The sequence below is a fragment of the Parasteatoda tepidariorum genome, chromosome 1 (assembly GCF_982258835.1).
Source record: "Parasteatoda tepidariorum strain Cologne lab strain chromosome 1, Ptep-v5.0, whole genome shotgun sequence".
NCBI lineage: Eukaryota > Metazoa > Arthropoda > Arachnida > Araneae > Theridiidae > Parasteatoda > Parasteatoda tepidariorum.
The window spans coordinates 131,484,602-131,505,554 of NC_141755.1; the positions used below are offsets into that span (position 1 = coordinate 131,484,602).

At 33.1% G+C, this 20,953-nt stretch overlaps 1 protein-coding gene across 5 annotated transcripts in view; it reads right to left on the reverse strand.

Annotated features, from left to right (window-relative positions):
- The window catches only part of LOC107454023 (uncharacterized), a 229,318-nt gene that overhangs the window by 120,261 nt on the left and 88,104 nt on the right, over positions 1–20,953 (reverse strand). For 4 of the 5 annotated variants that reach the window (XR_011636301.2, XM_016071066.4, XM_071178161.2 and 1 more), the window contains one exon: positions 20,762–20,807. The gene's annotated coding sequence lies outside the window, so the exon portion shown is untranslated. Of the gene's footprint in view, positions 1–20,761; positions 20,810–20,953 lie in introns of all 5 variants that reach the window. The other variant, XM_087153189.1, reaches the window with a different exon arrangement.

The window sequence follows — 20,953 nt, forward strand, 5'->3', positions numbered from 1 at the left end:
TTGGAATGAAATAATTAAAGAATCCTTAAAACAGTTTCGATAAGCATCGCATTAAAAAAATATATAAATTTCATGTAATTTAAATATTTATTTTGTCGATGACTTTGCATAATCGCACAAGTTTATTATAGTTTAAAATAATAAATATGTCAATGTAGAATTATTATTTTTTTCGTAAGAAGATATTGAGACAGTTTTTTTGGATTAAAAGAAATCAAAATCTATAAACGTTAAAATCTTTTTTCATTTAAAAATGAAAGAGTAAAAGATTTTGCCTCCTAAAATAGAAATAGCTTTTAAACTCTCTATTAGTATGAAAAGAAGCTTTTTTCGCTTGAAAAGAAAATTTAAATATTTTGAAAAAATATATTCCGGGAAAATACCCACAACTTTTCAAAGAAATTCTCTGACAGATTCAAAGTTTAATCTTTTGATTTAAAATGACATCTCAAATGTGTCAGAGAAGGATTGAGGTTCAATCCTCGATAGCAGTTTGAAGTACAGCTAGCTTCAGAGTTACTCTGGAAAGTAAATACCTGATTTGCTGCCCACCACACATAAGACAAGGGAACTCCAGGATCAAGAATTGGAAGAAATTTGCCTTCGTGGAGAACTTTATGATGAAACTAACTAGCATTTGCGTTACACGGGGAAGAAAACCTCCCACGGTTAGCTAGGTGACAGGGGGACTCTTACCCATGATCCGTCTCCCACTGAGGATATTTTACGCAAACACGGTGGTCGGTGTTAGCCGGGTTGGGAATTCGTATCGAACAGTCATGGCTGAGATTCGAAACCGGTTCACCTCATTCACGCTCTATCCCCAGAGCAACATCACGGCTCTTGGATACAAACTTGTAAAGCTTTAACTGCTATAATACAAGCTTTACACGAACACCCATTACAAACTCACAGGAGAATAAAATCCTTTTCTCAGACAAAATGTTCGAAAAACAGCTTGAATAGCAGCGGCTGTACGCTCTTTTAAAAGAGTCGCTTTATCGAACAAAATATGTACAGCGGCCATTTTGAAAAAAAAAACATTTTTCAGTGTTTTGATTCATTCCATCGTCTCGCAGAAAAGAAATCCTCAAAATAAGCTTATTTTTCTGACACTGCAGCCTTTACTTCTGACCAAGGGCGCCGGCAGAATAATATAAAAGGGGGTGCAACCGTCTAACAAACTACCCCCCCCCCCCTATTTTTTTTAAAAAAATATTCTGTTATTACGTTTTTTTTTGTTATTACATATACTTTCATCTATTAATTTTTTTCAAGATTCAGGTATAGGACAAAATAATAGGAACACCTGTGAAAAAATGAAAATATTTTATTAATAAGGAGTTGGGCCACTTTGGCCTGAATGACAGCTTGCATTCGACGTAAGATTGACAAATAAAGGTCTTGAACAAAGTTCATTGGGATTTGCAGCCATTCCTCTTGCCGGGCTGTCTCGAGTTCAGAGAGTGTGCGTGGAGGAGGAAACAGAGCACGGACTTTTTTCTCCAAAAACCCCCACAAAGGCTCAATGATATTGAGATCAGGGGACTGAGGACACCACGTTAGATGGTCCACTTCATAATTACGCTCATTTAACCATGTTAGAACACAGTGAGGCGTGTGAACAGGTGCGTTGTCATCTTGGAACACAGGACGTTCTCCCGGAAAGAGAGTATGAAGCATAGGGTGAAGATGATCTGCAAGAATGCTTCGGTAATGATCCCCTTTGACCACCCCCTCCCTTAAGACAACGAGAGGCCCCAATACACGGGCAGATATAGCGCCCCACACCATCACTGAACCACCTCCATGCTTCAAGGTTGGAACCAGGTAGTCAACATGAAATGCTTCTGCCGGCGTTCGTCACACGAACACACGTCAAGTGGTTTGGAATAGTGCAAAAGAGGATTCATCAGATCAGATGACTTGTTCCCATTGCAGTTGTGTCCATTTTAGGTGGTCTTAGCACCACTGTAGCTCTTCAAAGCATTCCGCGCTGAAACTAACGGTTTTGGAATAGCTACTCTGTCATGAATCCTAGCAGCATGCAACTCCCGTTGAATAATTTTCATGGATACAGGGTTCTGAAGGTGGGTATTCATCTCGAATGTTATCACCGGCAGTGTAGTCTTGCTTTTTCGAGCGACTATCCTCTTCAACACCCGTGTATCACGGTCTGACAACTTCGACTTCCTGCCGCTGTTGTGCCTCGCCGAAGACACCTTACCCAACTTTGTGTATGCCGACAGAGTCCTTGATTCAGTGGTCCTTGAAACACCTACAACGTTCGCTGTTCTGAACACGGACGCTCCAGCCAGGCGAGCTCCGATTATCATGCCTCTTTTAAGGTCAGAGAGGTCGGACATAATCTCGTTTTGCTAGAAATAGATTTTTCTCTTGCAAATCTCACACTGCCAAATGCTAGACAGATACCTTGTCTTTCATCACCACTAGGTGTCACATTCTTGCGGCGGGCACGTGTCGCATTGGACGGTCGAGAACGACCCCATTCTTTCACAGATTTTCCTATTATTTTGTCCTATACATGTACATTTCTTCACTGTTAACAAGATATTTTAAAAAAATTACGAATTTACGTGATCCGAAATGTGGAGGAATAGAGAAAATTCTTATGAATCCCTCAAATACATCGATTTAGATATTGAGGCCACACCGTTTTATCCAGCTGTAGCGGAGGCAATCAAAATTGGCCTAACTCTTCAAGCTACTACGTGTACTACTGAACGTACTTTTAGTACAATGCGATACATGAAAACATGGAATCGGTACTACAATGTCTCACGACAGATTAAGTAGTTTGAGCTTGCTCAGTGTGCATAAGAAAAGAATCAAAGATGACTCAGAATTCATTGAAAATGTTATAAAAAGATTTGGACAGCTAACAAGACGATTACAATTCTTGTTTGATTAAACAATTTTTAATTGTTATGAATCAATAATTGCTTAACTATTTGCTTTTGAATAAAAATATTTTTAATAAAAATTTTGTATACTCTTTAATTGTTTAAATAAAGCCAGGGGGAAGCAAGTGCACCCCCTTGCACCCCGCTGCCGGCGCCCTTGCTTCTGACTACCCCTTTTGTACATAAGTGTTTAAAATGCCCGTGTAAACAGAGAAAAAAAGCATTTGGTGTTTTTAATGTATAATTGCATTTTTTTTATTGAAATAAATAATTTGCGAATCATAAAATGCAAATAGCGTTCTATACGTGAAAGGGGTGCTTTAAGGCTTTATGTTTATGCTAACTCAAAATTGAAAAATTAAGTAAACAGGAAATTTTTACTCAACATTTCTATAAAAACAACAACAACAAAAAAAGATTTATCCATAGCCATTACCTAAGAGCACTTTCGAGGAAGGAAAATCGTTCTCAAACTAAAGTTTTGCATCAAGTTTTAAAGTTTAGGTCATAAAATCTAAGTTTGTGGATAAGAAATAAATAAATATATCTTATGGAATTTAAAGACTCTGTTATGGTAGATAAAATCAGCAACTTTTATGCGTCAAATACAATGATACTATTATCTAGAAGATTCTAATAAATATTCAAAGTCAGTAGGTCAGGAAAAATTTAAATATGTGAGATTCCTTTTAAGTCGCTAAATTAATTTTGCCAAATAGTAGTTTTAAATGTTTTGAAAAATAAATTATACCAAAAGCAAACTTAATTGATCAACAAAGCACAAAAAAAAGCTGTGGTGTACTGTATAAAATACACAGCTTGATTTGCCGTTCAATAAAAACACACCAGTTGTAGATTACAAAGGGATTTGAGCATCAGCATTATAGTGATATAAACTCAGCGAAATCAGCGTTTATCTTTCTAACAAACTGTTTACACCGGTTCAAGTTCTTGAATTTGAGAAATTGGAGGAATTTATCTCACCAAGAAACGGGGTGATTCGTCGATACTGTCCGATGGAATTAGCCGCTATAGCTCAGGGGATAGAGCGTTAGCCTTCCAATGAGGCGAACAGGGTTCGAATCCCAGTGGATAAGAATTCCGCTTGCACCGACCACAGTGCTGACACGTGAAATATCCACAGTGGTAGATCATGGGCTACGGTCCCCTTGCCGTCAGGCTAACCGAGGGAGGTTGTCGTGGTCTTCCTCTCCGAGTAACGAAAATGAAGGTTGGCTCCATCAAAAAGTCATCCACGAAGGCACATTTCTCACAATACTCGATCCGGAAGTACCCTTGTCTTCTGGATTGGATTCAAAATGACAAGCCTACGGAGTTGGACATGAGAAGTCGTAAACCCATAAAATTGGGTCGGTTGTTCACCGATGGTTATAAAATAAAATAAAATGGTAGGTAGGGCACAGGGTTCATGTTCTGGGAATTTGTGGGTTCGATCCCAACAGGCCGAAGACTCTACCGTGCAATAAATGGTGACCGATGCACGTTAAATCTGTTGAGTCACAAAGTCCTCCATGTTCCCATAACAAATCAATTCCTTTGGCGGTACTGATCCAGGAGTTTCCTTGCCTTCTGGGTTGGCTCAAAATGACATGGCTGCGAAGTTGAACCTGAGTAGTCGTCAACCCAAAATGGGGTCAGCTGTTCAATGACGGATATAAAATAATACATATATATATATATATATATATATATATATATATATATATATATATATATATATATATATATATATATATATATACTATTTTATTTATTCTATTTACTTATATTTACTTCTTTTAGCTATTTCACTATATTTAGATATTTTAACTATTTAAACTAATCCCCCCCCCCAAAAAAAATCAAAATCCGAAAAATGTAGTGAGTGCATGTCAATGAAAAGAAATCAGCAAATGTTGCTGATTCGGCAGCTAAAATAAATATTCTTCCTCGACAACATTAACCGCTGACTTGACAAGAACTCTTTTTTAACAAAATGTTTATTCAAAGATTTGTGTTTAAGGAGGAGATTAAAAGTCAGAACCTTTACCGTAAATGCACTTTAAAGCTACAACTTTGGGCGAAAATTTTCTAATTAGCCACTTTTAAATGTCCTATTGAGAATTCCCTTTTTGGTTTTATTTTTGAGCAGCGTTCCAAATGGGGTTTCTAAAAATAACTCGTCTACATTTCTTTTATAATCCTTTTAATGAGCGTAATATGTGCGTGTGTTTACTTCATTTTATTTATTTTTTCATTCTCTTAAAATACTCGGAAAAATTCTTGAATGTGAAACGCTGCAACATGGAGGTTTAATTTTCAATTGAAGCAATCAAAATGAGCTTTTCTTCTTATCTGTTGTTTCTCCTATATTTGTTTCTAAATAGAAAGTAAATAACATTTCTTTTTAGAGATTTTTTATTGAATACAAGTTTTTAAAACCTTTATATCCGTTTCGTGTAACGCATACGTAGCACATTTCGTTGTGAAAAACATGATACAGTCTTTGGACAAATTATTTGACGCACCATAAGATTCTATGTAAAATCTTAATGATCAGGTGATTACTCTATACAGCTTTATTGCTTTTATGGGACGGAAACCGGTTTGTACTTGTTTGCGTTGAAGTATTAATTGTTTAAATGTGACGATATGTTATATAAATATAGAATATTTATGATACCAAGCATTATAGTAAATTAGGTCCAATGATTAGACACACTGGGGTTTTTTTTACATGACATGATTTGCACGAGTTTGTATGCAATACTTTTATATTTAAACATACATGTTTTATTCGTGAGATTTTTTTATATACTCCCAATTTTTATTTATTTTTAACATATTGCATTACAATGTTAAGCTATTGATACATGAACGTAAACAAATGGTTTCATCCGAGTCAAAAAAGTAAAGCTGTATAGAGTATCACCTGCTGTATAGAGTAAAGCTGTATAGAGTAAAGCTGTATAGAGTAAAGCAGTATAGAGTATAATTTTTTATATAATTTTTTCTTTTAACAGGGCGCAATTCTAGTCTTAACTGAGCAGCCCCAGTTAAGCATTCTATTAATTTGTCAACGTATTTCTTTCTCCTGACCTTTTCCATTTCATTTTAAACTTCTTCTGCGCATTATAATAGGGGGCGTTGGTTTTTCAGTTTTTAGTGTTTTCTTTTCCTCTACTTGCTTTTGAAGTTGATGCTTGACCTGTGACTTAGTGAGTTTTTCTGATGATTTTGATTGATTTTCTTTTCTTAATTTGTTAATTATTTTGAATGTATCTTGCTTTTCCTGGACCTCTATACAAAACCATCGGGGTACTGAGGGAGATTTTTTAAGCATTTGCTTCTCCCTCAAATAGAAATGGTTTTGTTTTTAATGGCTACCGAGGCCGGTACCCCCTGAAGACGTCGGCTTCGGTGGTCATATTTTTATTTTTATTTCATTCGTTTCTTGTATTGATACTTTTTTCTGAAATTTCTGCTGCTTCTTAGCGCGTTTTTTTCAAAGAAGTTTTATCCTTTTCGAATTTAATTATTTGTGTTTTCTTTCAGCATAATAATATGGCAAGGTACTTTCGAACAGGGTTAATATATAGGTTAATCTTAAATTTATGATGTATTTGTGCCGGAAATATCTTTGTTCCACATCGGAAGAATTAAAATAGTTTTACCCATATTTACAAAACGCAACTCGTCTATATTTTTTTTTTGTCAACAAAACATAAATAATTTTTCTATTGCACACGTTTTAAATTAGTTATGTTCACTTAAAAAGAGCCTTTAGAGTTAAACAAAAACAAGTTTGAAGAAAATATTCCATTTTTACGAGTTATTGCTTTATTTGTCAGATCACGAGGCGACTGCTAAAAAGCTTTAAAATTTTTACATATGACTTATTGTTCGTGATAGTTAAATGGTTAAATGAAATAGCAGAAAAAAAATCAGATTAATACCAGAGTTATGGTTTTCAATTGGTATATTAGTTTATTTGAATAGAAATATAAGTTTATTTCTTTGAACGAAAAGCCATTTCAGTAGATAATATTTAACAGTAAAAAGTCACGACTATTTAATTAGATCTGAAAATTTAATTCAAATAATTTAGTAGCAATAAGTTTTATAAAAATAAAATTTTATATCAAAAGTTAAAGATTTCGGTTCAAAATAATAGAAAAACGCTTCATCAGAAAAAAATATTTTCATTTTTACTTTTTATACAAAAATATTATATTCTGTTATTTATGTAAACATTTCCTCCACTAATAAAATTAAGAAAGGAAATAAAATTTTTCAAATTCTTTATTTACTAAAATCTTTTTAATAAGGTTTTTTTTTATAATTTTTTTTCTACAAACCAACCCTGAAGAAGTTTTATTTTTTAATCAAACAAAACAAATTACGAAGAATTATTATTTTTTTATTATAGGAAGTGTTAAAAGTTATTTACAATAGTTTTACAAAAGCATAGACATAAAAAACTTGAATAAAAAAACTATATTCAAATTAACTTTATTTCTCGATCGGAAAAAAAACTGTTGATTTTATTTTTATCGTTTTCTGACGCGATTCTTTCTCTCAAAAAGAGAACAGAAAAAAGAAAACTTAAAAATAATGAAATTTTGAAGAAAAAAATATTAAACTTGTTTAGACTTACAATTAAGATGAAAAAAAATTAATGTGTGTTCGGGGGTCGATAAATTAATATTGTAGTTTGATGTCATACAAATGAAAGAAATTTCATTCTCGCCAGTGTTATTTGAACTTCAGGGAGGGAAAATTTCTTTACAAATTTCAAAAATTAGATTTGCGTTAAGGTAAGACAAATGCTGTGCTCCAATTGTTAAAACACGAACTAGAATTGATTAAAAACGCAACTGAAATATTAAAGCACAAACTCGAACATAATTAGAACACAACTCATTGTAAAAAAAAAATACTAATACTAATGTTAAAAACTTAACAACTTTTTAATAATCTTAAACATAACAGTTCTACCCAATAACAAACATCATACTCAAGAGCAATTCAAAACTGAAAAACATCGCTGGCGTAACTAGATCACTTAAAAAATACAACAATAACGGAGGCACTACTAGATCACTCATCGTTTTGCAATTTATCATCGTTTTCAAATTACAGAAAAATAAATGATCGCTTTCAACATCATATGCTGTGTCCATGCGTATTTTGAACTGCGTTCGTTTTCTTAAGCAAGCATTTCGAGCTGCGTTTAAAAGAAAAAGGTCACCGACGGCGTGCTACTTCGAGTAGACAATTGCAGTACTCTCATATTGCTATACTTTTTCCTAGTACAATGTAATTTGATTTCAATTGCATTCTAACTGAAATCGGTCGCTATTTTGGGTTACATTTTGTGAAATTATGAAGATGTGTAGAAAAATGAGCAGGGAATATAAAGGTATAAGAAAATTTGATATTTAATTTCGGAATTTTTAATTGATACATTTGTAGTAGAAAATACCCTACAGGTTGCTTTGCAGCCCCTAGGGATTTCATATAAGGAGTTGAAATTTGGCGTACAAAATAGGAAATGTTTACTTATGAGCTTCACAATTTTGAATGTTCATTTCATTTTTTTTAACGATAGATAGTATGAAAAAAACGGCGCATTTTTAATTTTTTTTTTCAAGATATATCCGACAGATTCTTATCAAATTTTGGATTTTGTCATTTCAATTTGTACCGTTAAAAACAACACGAAATGTGTGTACCTTCTAATTTATAAATGTTGTGATCATAATTAAATTGAATCATCAATTAATAAAAAAATTGAAATAATCTTTGGAGTTTCATTATAGTGTTATCTAAAATAGCAGCGGTTACAGAATAAACAAAAAAATATGTTCATAGGGTGTAAAGACCCTGTCGCGAATTCTCGCATGTTGTTTTGGTGCGACAGCAGCGCCTTTCTTCAGTAGATGTTGATGTTCATATCTCGATCTGAGAACAAGCGCATGTTTAGCTCCGTAAATGATTGAAACTTAATTGTTAATCCTTTTTGTTTGTGTTTTCTAATTCCGTTATTATTAAAGTGATTGTCTATAAAACATGTTAGAGTCTTTTATGAGACTTCACAAAATTGATATTTATTACCTCCAACAGTCCTGGAGAACGGGGTAAGTAGAACTTACCTTGATTTATGGAAATAGTTTTCTTCAGTTTTTGCTTAAATTGACAGAGTCCTTGTAGCCTGATTTGAAGTAAGGCAGTTTATCATTTCGTGTTGTAATTTTATACCTTCCGACTCCAACCAGTCACGATCATGATTGTGTATTAAAATTGTTGAATGATTATTTGTTTTGTACTGTATCCATGTATGTACAGATCAAATGCCATTAAAATTGGTCCAGTAGTTCTGGAGATAATTGACTGCAAATTCTCTTATTTGCATACACAAGTGTATGTCAAGAAGAAATTCACCACATACGAATTAAAAGAATATAAACGAACTAAAAATAAGGCTTTTTTTAGTTTAAAGAACTGAATTAATAATTCATGCAACAATGGATGCAATTTAGTGTGTCCCTTTGAAAGCGAAATTAAAGAGAAACTTCTCCGATTGTATTAACCAATCACCGATAACTTTTTATTTACCCAACTCCAAACAGCCATCGTTGAACAGCCGATCCGAATTCGGGTTTATGTGTTCAACTCCGTCATTTTGAACCCGATCCAGAAGACAAGAGAACTCCTCGATCAAGTATTGAGAGAAATTTGCCATCGTGGAGGACTTTCGGATGGAACTAACCCGCATTTGCGTTACACGGAGAGGATGACCACGATAACCTCCCACTGTTAGCCTGGCGGCAAAGGGACTCTAAGCCATGATCCATCCACCACTGATTTTATTTCACGTCTCTCCTGTGGTCGGTGCAAGCCGGAATTCATATCGACCAGTCATCGCTGAGATTCGAACCCGGTCACCTCATTGGAAGGCGAACACACCGAGCCATCGCTGTACCAAACTATCGAAATAGCGTAAAGGAAAAAAAAAGAAAATGACTCATGTATTTAAGAAGGAAAAAAAAACTTGTAGGGAATAAAAAGCAAGAAATTAACATTTTTAATCGACACAACAGAAATATTCCGTGCAACGTTATAACTTACATCCTCGATTCCAAAAAAGAACAGAGAGATAAAGAAGGTGTAAAAATCGCTTATGAGTTTTGATGTTGTGAATGCGATGTCATGAATAAGCAAACATCTTCTCTTATCGATGGGAGAAAAAAGTACTTTCAGGGATTTTATTTAAGTTCCATTAGAAGAAGAAAGTTAACTGCGCCAAAGGGAAAGGAAATGGCGCCCTTTTAAAACAATGCCTTTATAAACAGTGGATATTTTCTCTCATTATTTATTGCTTACTTTCAAAAGGATTAAACAAGTTTCAATCTTTTTCTTCTTCTTTTTCTTAAGGAGAAGAAGACGATTTAGAATTAATAGTGTTAAAGAGCTTCTGGAGATAATGTTCTTTCTTTTAAATCTACATTTTCGTCTTCATCAGCAAATGTATTTTATTTACAAATGACGGCGAGAACTGGTACGAAATTTTAAAATTTTAAGATGGTTAAATTGCAAACGGGTTTTAAGTTTATTGGGTGGTTAATAACATTTTAGCTTCAAAAATATTTTTTTGGGGAAAAGTTAAGAGACCCGATGATGCCTTAAGTTTAATTTTTTTGCTGCGTAACAGGTATTTTATTTTATTTAAATCGGAGTATTAACCGTTCTTTAATGTATTGACAGATTAAAATTGAAACTGGTATTAAATGTTGAAATTTTAAGTTCGTAAAAGAGAAAGTGTGTGTGCGTTGTATCAGACAACAGTATAAATATGATGACGTGGACCACGTCATTGAATTTATCTGTCACAGATAAATTAATTAAATATTTAAATGTGCGCAATAAACTATTTTTTTTTTAAATAGAGCTGTAAGTTATCACTGATGTTATCTTTAAAATGTGTGAAAAACTGAATTGCTTATAGTAAAATTTAACACAATGGCCCGGACGTAAATAAAGCTAACACCGTTGCAGAAGCAATTTATAGTGGTTGGATTTCTCGCGTTTGGAACACCTTCAATAATAATTACAGATCAAGGAAGTCAGTTCGAGTCATCTCTTTTCACCGAACTTGCCCATCTCTTGGGAATCAAGCGAAGGCGAACCACATCTTACAATCCTGCTTGCAATGAGTTTATAGAGCGATGGCATCGAACTTTGAAAAATAGCATCATGTGCCATAATAATCCTCAGTGGACGAAAGTTCTATCTACTGTACTACTGGGGCTACACTCCACTTTCAGAGAAGAATTCCAAACAACTCCATCGGAATTGGTTTATGGCTCAAATATAAGATTACCTAGAGATTTTCTTCATGAAACACAAGCATCTACTGACATTTCTACTTTCGCTGGTCAACTAAGGAAATATTTCTCTCAAGTTAGGCCTGCTCCACCTTCACGACATGGAAAATCTCCCATTTTTGTAACGAAAGATCTTAACACTACTTCTCATGTATTTGTACGAACTGACGCCGTTCGTCCACCACTTCAACCCCCATATGAAGGACCTTTTAAAGTACTTTCCAGAAATAAAGATTACTACACACTATCAATAAAGGAAAAAATCCAGAAATATCTCCATTAATCGTTTAAAACCATGCTTCATAGAACAGTCTGCAGACTTGAAGAACGACGCCTCTTCCTTCAGTTCAATGCCTGCAGTCGGCACACCTCCAGTCCTTCCAAAAATTGCTGCTTCAAATATCAAGAAGAAAAGGGTTACATTTTCTGACGAACCAACTAAGAAGTCTTTTTTTAACAGGACATCACGTGTTGGGAGACCTATTAAAATTCCATCGAAATTTCTCGATTCGTTCGAATGAGGTTCTCACTGGAAGGGGAGTAATGAAGCGACATGACATCACTCATCATATTCTGCATAATTGTTTAAGTTTGTTTTAACTACAACTTTAATTCCTACTTTTCAGAATTGCTTTTTAATGTTGTTCTATTATTATATATTTTCTTATTCGCATCTTAAATATTTGATGCCGCATTTTAACTAAACGAATTATGTATAAATTGTAAATAAATGTAAATATTAATTATTTGAAGTGTTTATTCTTCAAACCATTCATTACGCTTCAGACTAACGCTTAACCCATCAGAAAATTCTATTACGTGTTTCTCCTACCCCTATTTAATAAATGAATTAATGTTTGAAAAAAACTGCATCAACATCAAGTGTTATCCACAACAAGTGTTAAAAATTTCATTTGAATTTCAATGGATGGATAAAAAGTTCTTTATGAACAATTGAAAATGCGAACAAGATATGAGGAATTGAAAAATCTACTTTTTTTCCTTCTATTTCTACAGGGAATTCAGTAACTTCTTCAGATCTAAATCAGGACGGAAATAAGCCAACAAGTTTATTCTAGAGTTTTGTGGGGAATGTAGATTTAGACAACCTTCGTCTATCAAAAGGTACCCCAAGATTGGATCGTGTGTTATATACTATAGCGAATTGATGTTTCATAATTGTAGTTATTATGCCACATTGCTCCCCCCCCACCCGAATTTCATCAGGGATAGAATTCGATAAACGGATACCACTAGTTGCCGCATTAGTGAAAGACCGGGAGAGCTGTGTTCACTGGATTTTGAGCACTTTTGGTGAGAGCTGTATTTAGTTCACTCCTGTGTTGCTGATAGCAACAGAGTGTGTGCGAGTTCCAGTTGTGTGTAAATAAGAACGAGAATCAAGAGTGGGAGTAGGCCTCAGTCACAAATAACAAGACTGTTAAACGTGAAGAGTTTCGATGTTGCCTTCCAGATAATCACCAACTGTGGTGTTTGGAAGTGGAGACTGTAGTAATGGCCAACCTTCATCTATCAAAATATTGAATAGAGTTATCATGTCTTATAGAATAGTGAACTGATGTTTAATAATCATAGCGCCGCAGTTTAAAAGGCATAAGCAACCCAGTAAGAATGTTCTCAGAAATGTATTATTGCATTCTGTTAAACTTTAAAATAATCAAATACAGCTCAAATTATTAGACGCACTGTAAGATTCGATGCAAAATCTTAATGATCAGGTGATACTCCATACAGCTTCACTGTTTTTAAGCTGACTGTATTGCATTTCCTTACACTCCTGCATCAATGGGTTGACATTGTTATGCAATACGTTAAAAATAAATACGCATGGGAACTGCATAAAAAAATCTCTTGAATTAAAACCCATGACACGTGTGTTTAACTGTAAAAGTATTGCCCTCTTGCAAAACATGTCATTATTAAAAAACTACTGTACCTCTCATAATTTGATCTAATAATTATAATATAATACCTGATAAAATATATATTCTGTATTTATATAATATATCGTCTCATTTATCCTATCGTCAAATTTATATTATATATCATTTCATTTTACCCATTGATACACTAAGTGCAAACAGTCCGCTTAAAAATAATAAAGCTGTATAGTAGTATCACCTGATCATTAAGATTTTTACACAGACTCTTAGAGTGTGTCTCATAATATGGCCCATCAGGGACTGTCTTCTGCTTTTTTCTTTGAATTGTCTTTGATCTTTTTTTCAGATACATTGTGCAAAAATATTGGGTCATTGTAAAAGTGTTGCGATAAGTTGAAGAATTGCTAACATTTAGAAACCCTGATCTCGGAAAATGATTTTAAGAAGAAACCCGACCCCCAATGTGGATTCACTTTTCTAGCTCTGAAACAGCTGAGTGTGAAACCACTAAGAAGGATCACTCTGTAGAACAGGGAATTGAATATTAAAATGGTACCTGTTTCTCCCTACTATCACCAAGTTGTTGGAGAATTACAGAAAGCAAAAGGTATTCAAATATAATGAATAATGATAATTTTGTAAAATTAAAGTAACTTCAGCGCTTTGAAGACTTTTATTCCTATACACCCATAATCCGTGCCCTATTTCTTGTAAATATAAATTACATTAAATGTAAATTATTACACAAGAATGAAATTGTCTCTCCTACAAACCACCATAAAAATGTAATTTACGACTTTTAAAATTTTTATGAGAGTAGCACCCGTCACTTCGGTTGAAGGAAGAAGAAGAAAAAAAAGTGAAATCTGTTAGGAAAACAATAAGAGATGGCCATATATTTAAAAAGCATCGTCAAAACTACCTGCTTAGGTCTATCTTCATACCTCATAATTGTTTTTTTTTTCCTTCCTTCCCTCCCTCCCTTCAGCCACCCGCCTCTGGCCATCTGCTGCACACAGAGAGAGGGCCATAAAAATGAAAAACTTTAAAAGAGAGAACTTTTGACTGTTTACTGAACACTTGAGAGGCGCGATTCGTGCGTATTTCTGTCCTCTCTAGGGTCGAACAAATAAAAGAGTCGACCCAAATAAATTCAAGCGCAGGTTGTTGATTAAGCTCTTTAAAAGGTTGTCGTCGCCGATTTGTTTGGGGGGGGGGGGAAAGTCAAAATCATGAAGTGCGAGACTGAATCTTGTATAAATGCGTTATACACAGGCGTTAAAATTTTTGGCCTGCAATTCCACTTAGGAAATTGCAGTACGTGGGAGGTTTTAAGGGGATTTATGAATACAAACAGCTGGGTATTGGATTGCAATAAAGATGCTACTTTTATTGGAAATATTAAGTGCATGGTATGGACGGTCCCTGGACATAGTATGAGACGAACTCTAAGATTCCATGTAAAATCTTAATTACTCAGGTGATACTCTATACAGCTGTATTGTTCTTAATCGGATGCAAATGGTTTGTACTTGATGTTTGGATGAGAGAAGATAAGAATGTGAAAATGTTTAATCTGCTGAATCGACCTATAAGATTGCGAATGAATCACCGAACAACGTATAAGTGAATTAGAGAATCAGTTTGTAAAAAAGTAAACTTGCTTCAAAATCTCTAATGTGCTGTTGGATAGTCCACGACAACAATTAAGATGTTTTGGAATGTATTACAAAAAAATAAACGTTCAAATTTCTTACAAATGTGCTAAATTGAATTCAATAATCGTTATTCTTAAATTTTATGACATGGTACAATTTAATACCTTATTAAAGTTGTAGTAAATTGACATGCATTTACGTATACTATAGTTCAATGTGGAACACGTTAATTTTAGGGGAAATATTTTGGGAAGAAATGCTCAGTATCAGAAATCTCCTCCGCTGCTGGAATGTGTGTTTCAGGAGTAGGAGGAAATAAAAAAAATATCATTAGTTCGAGTCATATCAACTGAAGTTGTAGTAAAAAGTAGCATGCGGGTCTCTCCGCAGACCAAAGAAATGCAACTGCAGAAGTGACATTTGATGTTTCCAAAGCGCCATTTTCGCTTATAAAATTAAAACAAGTTTTTTTTTTGGAATCCCAAGCTGTTTGAAAGTTATTACAATTTCGAATGCATTTTTACGAATTTTTTCTCACTCTACTTTGTCTTGTTTCATAAAAACTGTAAGACTTAAAATTACGATGTGGAGCAGACACAGAGTGGGATGAAATAAAAAATTGATTAATAATTCGAGAACTGCTAAACTACCATAATATCTAATAAAACAAAGAATTTGTGTGTCGGATTACCGTACGAGGAACGATCTTTCATTCTTAAATGATATTCCGAAGCATTTCAAAAATGAAATGTTTCAACTGGTTTAGCGGAAGCCATTGCCTTAAAATAAACGAATAGACTATTCAGTTTCATCAAATATTTTTAAGATAACTTCTAGCTTATATCTATAGTCAGAAAAAGTTGTTCATTGCTCGTTTTGTATTACTTCGTTATTTTTTATTCGTTAGGTCAGGTCATCTGAATGATCAACGTGATCATGGCAGCCTAAGCGAACTACGCCACCGAATGAGTGTTCCTATGGTTATCAAAAGTGACGTGTTAATTTTGTTTACTGTTATGATTTTAAAACACGTTCATCTAAAGCTAAACTATTTAAAATCAATGGTCATTGAAATAAGAAAACAAGTTTTGTGCTGAAAAGTAGAGCTCGATGGAAATGATTTGCTGAGGATTAAAAAAATATATATATATTTTATTGACGCTGTAGTGTAAAAATATACTCCCAATTTACTGGTCTATAGGACACTTTCACTGGATTCTATGTTGGGGTACCTTTTCATAGATGAAGGTTGGCAGTGTCGATAACAGTCAATGATATTTAATTACTAATTGGCGCAAAATAATAAGTTTTGTATTAAAATGAAGGGAAAGCTTGCAACCAATGTCCAATGATGCTTCATTCATTCATTGAAACTTGATCTCTACATGATACATGATGCCCTTCGAATATAGGAGCTTGATTTTGGTAAACTTTAAATATCAAGAATTGACTAGAGTAGCCTGATGATACTGAAATACAGTTCATCTTTATGGTGATGGGATGAACCACTGCATGATCTAATAACATAAAGTCATCAGAAGGGCAACACATAATAACGTATAAGTAATAAAAAAGTACATTCGAATTATTTTATTTTGTCGCTATTTGAGGTTTGATTTTGTACTGTTGCGCAGAACAGATGAATGGATGCCTTTTCCCTTCCATTCATCTCTCGCATATAAAATAAAAATAAGATGAATATATGCCATATCTTACGAATGGCACTTTCTAATTCACAATGGTAATAAAAATGCACAATGAATCCAGATTTCCTTCTGTAATCCTGATTTATTGAGGAGAATAAATAGATTCGGGGGGTGATTTATGAAAGGAATATGCCACTGACGAAATGTTTTTAAATCGACCATTTAAAAACCTTAGAAAAAGCTTCCCGTGGCCGCAAGGGCAATAAAATCTATTTCACTTTCATATATTCAGTGAAAGGTATATTTTTTTAAACTTTTCTCCTTATTTTATTCCCGGAATGCTTTTCCCGTCCGCGAAGATAAACTTCCTTCTGCTTTGTTCGATCTCCCAACAACTATCTCATGACAATTAAATTGGGAGAAAAAACAAACAAAATTCTTTAAATGACATTCCCCGACCAAATTATTAGACGCATTGTAAGATTCTTTGCAAAATCTTAATGATACTCTATACAGCTGTATTGTTTTTAATGTGACTGTCTGCACTTGTTTACGTTAAGTGTATCTGTTACCGGCAAAGTATGAAATAAATGTCCTGATGAGGTCATTATGTAAATGATGTGCATGTTACTGTGAATGACCGAAATCGATGGTTGTTGACTTTCACCGGTGAATGTTGACAATCCCGTAGTCGCTATGGTGAATGTCCGAAATATTTATTACATCCGATTTGATATTAATTTATTCGTGTATATAATTACATTTATTCCATATTTTAATACTTACTGACGATAGATTAGAAGAAACATCAGTGTTTGGAGTATCGGGCAAGTATATACCGAGCAATGGAACTTGACCTTAAAAAAACATCAGTGTAGGGTATACCGGGTAGTGGCACTAAACCTTAAGAAAACTTCAGTGTGGGATATACCGGTTAATGGCACTTAACTGGACCTAGCATGACTAGACCTTTGGTAAATGTCCGTAATATATATTAGGTCTAGTTAATCTATCGTCAGTAATCGAATAAATGTAATTATATCCACGAGTAAATTAATATCAAATTGGATGCAATAAATATTTCGGACATTCACCAAAGCGACTCATTTGATTGTCAACATTCACCGGTGAAAGTCAACAACCACCGATTTCGGTCATTCACAGTAACATGCACATCATTTACATAATGACCTCATCAGGACATTTATTTCATACTTTGCCTAAATAGCATCCGGCATTCTATAGAATGCCTAGGCAATATGTGAAATATAAATAATTTCATACTTTGACGGCTAGTTTTAGGCATTCTATATAATGCCGGATTTCATATTTTTCCGATAACATATTCATTGTTTAAATGAGACGATATATCATATAAATTTGACGATAGGATAAAAGAGACGATATATTACATAAATATACGATATTTAGTAATATCAGGACTTGTATTAGCATGTTATAATAATGAGATCCAATGATGAAACGCACTGTGGTGTTTTAATAATGACATAATTGGCACGAATTTATAGGCAATACTCTTACATTTAGACATACGTGTCAAGGGTTTTATTTCAGGTGATTTTTTATAGACTTCCTATTTGTATTTATGTTTAACGTATTGCATGGCAATGTTAACCCATTGATGCACGAACGTAAACAAGTGCAAACCACGTGAAAACTATAAAGTTGTAAAGTATCACCTAATTTCACCAAGATTTCTCATAGAATCTTGTAGTACGTGGCCAGGGACTTAAGAAAATATTGATTTGCATACATTCTGCAATTTTGAGTGGGTGTGAACGTTCCTGAAAAGTATCGCTTGTTTGTGTTGTTTTCTTTAAAATTAACTGTCGAGGAAACCTTCCATAACAGTAGTTATCAACTGGAGGCGTCCAGCTCGTGAAGTCTGTTTTTTGTTTCCCGCGATATATGAGTTGTCATTATTTGGGGGGACCATTTTCGTAAAAAATCTATATGGATTTAAAATACTTTTCTTTCGTTAAAAAAAACCAACTTCTTCGTTTCTGTGACAGTTAGCAAACCAATCAATATCAATATCTTAACAATTTGATATACACATTAATTGTTCAATACATTGCTGCACATTAAAGCTACTGTAACCAGAATTTTTTAATACGCAATTGGATATATTTCAAAAATCAACTTGTTATTTTAATTTGTAATTCAATACTTTTGTTTTGTGACGTGATAAAAATCTGACAGTCATATTTAAAGTTCCTTCAAACCTATGAAAAATTTTGATAAAGAGTCCTATGCAAAATGTTGATAAAGTTGCGGCCCTCCATTTTAATTGCGACCCCCGACCTCGTGGAAACCCCTGTTCTACATAAAGGCTTTGAAAATAGATCTAATGCTCAAAACTGCCTGAAAATGTATGGTTCGAAAAGAGTTGTCAAATTTAGCATTTTTAAAAATTGGAAAATATCAGTTTAGCATTTTTAAAAATTGGAAAATATCAGATTTTGTGAAGGATACTGAGCAAAAGCTACTCAATTTAAATATATATATATCAATTTTGAAACATTGAATACTCAATATTATCTGAAAAAAGTTATCCGAGACAAAATTTTTACGAAAAAAGAGAGAACGATTTTAACTGTTACGATTTATGAAAATGAATAAACTTTTTAAACATAAGTTTAAAAAGAATAGAATAGAATTTACGGTTATATAGAACAAAAATTACATAATAGAAATAACTTTATTTTAAAAAAATAATTGTACATAATTTGAAATATTGAGCATAAAATATTCAAAATTCTTCGCAACTTAATAATCTACAGTCCTAACGTCATTTTTTTATTTTCAAAATGGAGATTTTCTAAAAATATCTATTTTCTAAAAATCGAGAGGATATTAAAAACGTCTATTTTCTTGAAATAAGGAGTTCCTAAAAATGTCTCTTCGTAAAATAGATAGTCCTTAAAAAAATTCTATATTTTTAAAATAGAAAGTAAATAAAAATTGGCTATATTCTTAAAATAGAGTTCCTAAAATGTCTATTTTGTTGAAATAGAGATTTCCTAAAAATATTTATATTCTCAAAACAGAGATTCTCCTTTTTCAATAAAAGTTTCAATGGGTTTTTAAAAAATACGATTTTTGAACCATTTAATAGTGAAGCATGACTGAGAATGCACTGAATAGTAACAAATTAATCCCGGCAGCTGAAGTTAGTTTTTCTGATTATTCTAAACAAAAAACAACAGTTCATTTTTAATTTTTTTTTACTTTAGAGTTTACATATGCTTCTTTTTTTTCCTACATTTGATTCGATTTTTATTTTTAGACAGTTTTATTTTCTTATCGGAATTGCAAACTTCTGTTCACGTCATTCGTTCGGATTTTGTTCAATATTCTTCTGGAGAACTTCTAAGGTTAATTAAGTTGAGAGAAAGGAAACATTTAATCGTGCAAAAATCAGGAGAAAGGCAGGAAAAAAAAATATCCCATCTCAAAACTCTGCATTTATTCCTCCGATTGAAAATTTTAATGTTTGTGACATTCTTTTAAATGAAAGTTTTCTTACTTTTAGATGCATCATGGACAAAAATTTCAATAAGTTTTGAGGCACGAATATTGAAAATTCAAAAATCTTCAAAAATGCTTTGAGTGATGGTAATAAATACACTCCCTGCCCACATTATTCGAAGCACTATAAAGATTCTATGTAAAATTATAATTACTGTATACAGCAGCTGTATTGTTTTAACTCGGATGCATTTGTTCACGGCTCCTGTATCAATGGGTTAATATTCTCTAAGCAATGCGTCAAGAATAAATACAAATGGGAAGTATATAAAATCTCTCTCGGATAACAACCCATGTGTTTAACTATAAAAGTATTGCCTATAAAAGCGTGCAATTCATGTCATTCTTAAAACAGCGTCTCATCATTGGATCTCATTATTATGATATAATGCTCGATATAATAATTATATTGTATTTATATAATATATCCTTTAATTTATCCAATTGTCGAATTTATATTATATATTTTTCAATTTCACAAAATTCATACATGAACTAGTACAAACCGGTTTAAGTCACACAAAAAAAAATAAAGCTGTATAGAGTATCATCTGATAATTTTACATAGACTGTTACAGTGTGTCTAATAATTTGGTCAGGGGCTGTATATAAGACATGAAATATAACAAAATTGATATTGAAATAAGGTGCTCAAAAATTACTTTTTTTTTTTTTGAAAAAAGAACTTACTCATTTCTTAGTTGCAAATGTATGGTTTGTAATTCCAACCTTGAGTCTAGAAAAAAAAAAGAGCAATTATTTAATAATACTAAACACAATTTAGAAGTACATATTACTTTTATGAGTAGCATGATGTATTAAATAAAAAGAGTGCCTTCCTTTCAAATAGTATCTTTTTTTTATTGTATTCTGCTTTCTAAA